Genomic DNA, 6,000 nt, shown 5'->3' with positions numbered 1-6,000 from the left:
AATCATCAGAAATTGAACCTATTATGCAAGAAACTCTTTCTGCAAATAGAATGGATCTCCTCAATAAACAAAAGAAAAAAAACAATAAGAAGGCTGGACTGAACTTTTGGTGACCAAATTTAACCCATGTATAAAGCGGTTAAGGAAACGACTTATGAAATACTGGGATAACATACAACATGACGAAGTATGCAAAAATTATTCACAACACCTCCTATGGTTGTATACAGTAAACACAAAAATATTGGTGATCAAATCATTAGATCCAAATTAAAACTTAATGAAGTTCAAAGAGACTAATTGATTTATGCAGAAGGTAAACTCCTGACAAGGTGGGCCTTATAACAATGTGCTATTAATACAGCCGATACACTCTTAACTAGCTATGACATATAAGCAATTGACCAAATGCTTCATCAAGAGTGTCGGTTTCTAGTAAGTTTAGGACATGTCTGGATGTTAGGATGCCGTTGTTTTTTTTACACATGTACACCAACATGGTATTTGATGAGTTACTTCATTCTGTCGAGAAAGCATATTTAGCAGACACTTCTTGAATAGAATTACCTGGATCTTGCAGTTCTGATCTAATCTTTTTTCTCAGATGCATACTTGAAAATAATTTTTTCGAGTTTAACGGAAAATATTACAAACAAATTAGGCGCAGCGATGGGGGCACGCACATCACCAGAAATTACAGGTATACGTATGAAAGACATCACTGATGATGTAATATCGAAATTTTAACATGCCGACAAACTTATCTATCACGGCAAACATAGAGATGACTGCTATATTCTATTTAATGGTAGCCCGGGTGAAAATAAAGGAGTTTTTGACATAGGGAACTCTTGTCATAAATATCTGAGATTTACTTATGAATTTTCTCACACCAGTGTCAATATCTTAGACACGACCATATACAAAGGAACAAGATTCTCAGATAGCCAGCGATTAGACGTTCGCTCATATATCAAACCTACCAACAGCTTCCAATACCTGCACAGACAAAGTGCTCATAGCTCATCAGTTTTCAAGGGCCTAATTAAAGGAGAATGTACCAGACATCTGAGAAATACTAGTAATCAAGCTGTATTACTAAATATTTTCAACGATTTCAAAACTCGTCTCGGAAAAAGAGGTTACAAACAATCAGAAATTGAACCAATTATGCAAGAAACTTTCTGCAAACAGAATGGATCTCCTCAATAAACAAAAGAAAAAAAAACAATAAAAAGGCTGTACCGAACGTATTGGTGGCCAAATTTAACTAATTAAAGGGTTAAGGAGCGACTTATGAAATACTGGGATAACATACAACATGACGAAATATGCAGTATGCAAAAAATTATTCACAACACCTTCTATGGTTGCATACAGTAAACACAAAAATATAGGTGATCTAATCATTAGATACAAATTATAACCAAATCAAGTTTTAAGAGATTAATTGATTTATGCATAAGGTGAACTCCTGGCTAGGCGGGCGTTATTACAATTCTGAAATGATATGTGCTATTAATACAGCCGAAACGCTCTTAACTAGTTATGACATATAACCTATTGACCAAAAGCTTCATTAAGAGTGTCGGGTTCTAATAATTTTAAGACATGTCTGGATGTTAGGATGCCGTCATTTTTATGCACTCCTCTATTTGGATTAACCACCTATTTATACGCATGATGTATATTTCATCTTTCGTCGAATTTGAGAAAGGAAAAGGTTTCTTGAGATATTTTTAATTTTGTTAAGTATGTTGTATTTTTTAAGTGTTAAGATTTAAACTCACTGTATCACTCATTTACTTTGTTCTGTTTTTTTTTTAACAGAGATTTCATTGATTCAAATAGTTGTTCCAGTGGTGCTTGTTCTGTTATTTCTATCGGGTTTAATTTTTGCAGTCGTGTTGTATATCAGGTACTATTATATATGTAGTCAAATATAAATTATTTTTTAGAGAATTAAAGTTATGAACTTGAAATCTTAAACTAAACCAATTTCATATGTTAATGTATTATATATATATGTATATTTTATTTTTTAAAATCTTTCATTAAAAAACTGTTGCATTTTCTTTCAATGACAAAATAACATTGTTCATACAAAAAATACACAATGGCTAACGTTTCCAAGTCTATTTTATTTTAATTTGTTTTAAAGGAGAAAGTTGTCGAAAGAAAAAGATTCTAAAGTCGACAAAAATCCATCAACCAACGACTCAAGAATATACTCAAATGTTCAACCTCAAAATAGCGACAATTACTGTGAACTTCAGCAACCTTACTCCACCAGTGGGTCGACAGACTATTCTCAACTACAGTTCGACAGTCAGCCTAGTTATGGCAATTCCAATCACTTGGAAAATGGTGCTGAACAATCTGAAACGTCTGATTATATTAACATGAAATAACAATTCATAAATATGAATGAATGACAAAATGCCACTTAAGAATCTTTTTAAAGATTAGCGATACAAAATGTTAGGATAATAAATATATGATATCGCTAAATTGCTGAGAAAACGGACACGTTTGACGTATTACACATTTCTAAATATTCAATAATTTTGAAAATTGATAGAACTGTTTGATCCTCACCCATAACCAACAAATAATTTTTACAAGTTGCTAGAACTAAATGTAATTGTTTGTTAGAATAATATGCTGATTCTATGGTTATAAAAAGGCCTATTAAATTAAATATGATAGGTATTTTGTAAAGAAAAAAATATCCCTACACTAAAATGCACTATTTTGTTGCTATATCTGATGTGTAATAGAACAAATGGTAAATCAATTATAAGCTCTATGTATTTATACCCACTTACATTTTTTATTATTATTGACATAAATGACAGGTACTATCGTTATATCGAAGTTTGTGCTAAAAGCCCAGTGCTCTTTTTGGCATGATTATATTACATCTGTAAAAATATTGCGTCAAAATATGAATCCCGAACGTGATAAATCAGTTTGCAATATGTAATGAATGTGTCAGTTTTTTTGTGTTGCCAAGAGATACACACAAGACGGGACATGTTTGAAATGAAAACGATGTTTAAAAATGTTTTATAGACCGTCGTATTTCATTACATTGTATAAACACAAAAACACAGGAAGTAATTAATATTAAAGTGGTTCAATGATATTAAAAACGTTTCTCTATGTTTTAAAATTAAATCACTATAAGCATAGTCGTATTCTATGTATGTTTTAGTGTTATATGAAAGCATTTACTGTAACAAAATTAACAATTATCTACTGTATGCATTCAAGCTAATAACGTTTAAACCTTGTTTGTTTTCAAGGGCGCAATAAAACTTCCGTGCCTTCAATCCCCTTCTACTCTATAGTTATTGTCAGCTCATCTTTATATGTTGTTTATATCACACTTAAACTGATGATGGCAAAAGAATGACCTAATATGTTTTGGTTGGTACCTTCATACTGACAAATGCTAATTTGTCTACAACTTCACAATACTATTGATGATGCCTTTAAATTGTCACTGAGTTAAGAGACAACATTTAAATAACCCTCATGCTGAACCAACAAGGAAGTTTTAAACAGAGAGGAATACTTAAGCTAGCGGTTTGAAAGGGATATTATAGAGGTCTGTTGTTACATGTATATATTTCCTTTTATGATTTAAATTCATGATCAGTAATAAACAATTTACCAACGTTTTCTAAAAGTTAAGACACTAGTTTTTGTCAGTGAATTTGGCAGCCAAACTTATAACGTGGTCATGGTTTTGTTAGAATATAGAATTTTATATTTTACCTAGCTTCCATGTTTTTATAGATCAGTTTAGGTAAGGGAAGAAGAAACAAGATATTACAGCTTCACAATTTTTTGTTAATGGTTTTTTAAAAAAAAAATTTTGGTAACCAAATATGTGTATAGATGCAAAGAACTATTTTGAGGAATATCTACAAACGAGGGCATATCTCTCTTTGTCTACAACTTCTACATAATATTTGTTATGCCTTTAAATTTTCACTGAGTTAAGAGACGACATTTAAATAACCCTCATGCTGAACCAACAAGGAAGTTTTAGATAGAGAGAAATACTGGAGCTAACAATTTAAAAGGGATATTCTAAAGGTCTGTTGTTACATTTATTTTCTAATTTGAATTCAGTAATTAACAATTTTACCTGCTTTTTAAGCGTAAATATATTAGTATTTGTCAGTGAGTTTGGTAGTTAATATCAAAACAATGTAATGATTTTGTTAAAATAGAGAGCTTAATTATTTTTATGTAATATTGTTGATCTGGCTAGGATTTATAGAAAAAACATAAAACATGGCTGTGTGTATATACTGCCATTTATTTTTGCTAATAAGAAAAATTAGGCAATAAGGGGAGGTCTTCAAACAGTCATAATATCAATTACCAGACTTTGAATGTCAGTTTTAAAAGGTGAGCAAATGACCTCCCCCATATTAAACAAAGATGTATACAATTTCAACATGTACCAAATATACATACAGCAAAAAATATTGTTGAACAAAAACAGCCACCAAACGCAAACAGCGGGTTTGCACAAAATAAAACTTACACAAGGTGGACTAGCCAGATCTTGGTAGTCAACAATATGAAAGATGGCAGTACATACAACACATATGGCAATGGCTAACCCCTGCCTTATACGGAGATATACATATTAACATATCATGAAGGCACAGATTATCAATATAACCAAACCAGTTAAAAATTTGAATACTACTAGGAACATCATATGTTTAACCTTGCAAGCATAAACACATCAGTTGACTTCTGCCCTGTGTTGATATAACAGTATAATATAAATGTTAAAAGTTTGTATACTAACAAACATGTTTTAAAAGACAGATATACATGTTAACAAACATTTTCAGATGAACCAGTAGGCACATGTTACTCAAATGCAAAATCAAACAACAGAAACAATGGTTTAAAAAACTATACAGCACATAAACACATCAGTTAACTTCTGACCTGTGTTATGTTATGTGTAACCACATCATGCACATAGTATAGATAAATGTTATACATGAATCACACTTTGGATAATGTCCAATATAAGACAAATGATAGGGAATTGTGATGGGAATTGAATTTTGACATACAACTAATCTATACACTGAATTAAAAACACACACAATGCATATCAGATACAATTATAATTAAGACACAGCAATTAACTTCTGAATTGTGAAAACCTTCCAAGAAAATTATATATATACATAGCATTTGCTATACGTATTTAAAATGTAAAGCTTGACAAACGTATGTATCTGCGAATAGCATCAGATTTCCATCTTCCCATTTTTTTAATGCAGTTTTCAGTATAACCCAAATGTGCTGCATGAGTGGCTGCCCCTATCCTGAAGCTGTAACCCTTGTTTAGAGCAGGGTTCAAACCAACAAAATCAATAATACTAGTAAGATTTTTCACTACAAATGCATAAGTTACTGGTTCACCTCCCATTAATTAAAACAATGGACCTGAATTGTGGCCAAATGTATGGACGTAATAATATAATGCTTGAACGGGGCACATTTCCTTATTATCTGATGCTTTAAGATGGATTTTAAAAATATCATGTGTTTTATTTGTTTTGAAATTTTTTAACATAATTCCAACAGCCACAGGTGTTGTTTGAAGCATTTCAAAAGTAGCATCATTTCTTTGAATTACTTTACACTGATCAGTTTTGGATTTTACAAATCAATTTTACTAATCCCGTTAACGGCATGTAAACATTTCAATAGATAATCAAATGATACATCTTCATAAATTCATGCTTAGCATGTAAAACCTCAGTATTATATTAAAGGTCCGCCCCTTATTTTGGTCCGCCTTTGCTCTTATTGTTACAAAATAAGAGGTATTATTTTGTAATTTGTTTAACTGTGTTCTTGTCCGAAATAAATTCGTAAATATCCAACATAGAATTTACATGAAAATACATTCGGTCGAGAGTAATTTGTACATTTGGCTTCATCAACACA

At 31.2% G+C, this 6,000-nt stretch overlaps 1 protein-coding gene across 3 annotated transcripts in view; it reads left to right on the top strand.

Moving 5' to 3' along the window:
* Nucleotides 1-3,533: 3,533 nt before the first annotated feature.
* Nucleotides 3,534-6,000, top strand: part of LOC128158360 (uncharacterized) — a 59,871-nt gene continuing 57,404 nt past the window's right edge. Inside the window, exon 1 of one of the 3 annotated variants that reach the window (XM_052821153.1) lies at nucleotides 3,534-3,613. The gene's annotated coding sequence lies outside the window, so the exon portion shown is untranslated. The other 2 variants (XM_052821151.1, XM_052821154.1) reach the window with 2 other exon arrangements.

The sequence above is a fragment of the Crassostrea angulata genome, chromosome 8 (assembly GCF_025612915.1).
Source record: "Crassostrea angulata isolate pt1a10 chromosome 8, ASM2561291v2, whole genome shotgun sequence".
NCBI classification, from domain to species: Eukaryota; Metazoa; Mollusca; class Bivalvia; order Ostreida; family Ostreidae; genus Magallana; species Magallana angulata.
The sequence above is the reverse complement of the archived record's forward strand: the minus strand, read 5'-3'. Positions and strand labels throughout refer to the sequence as shown.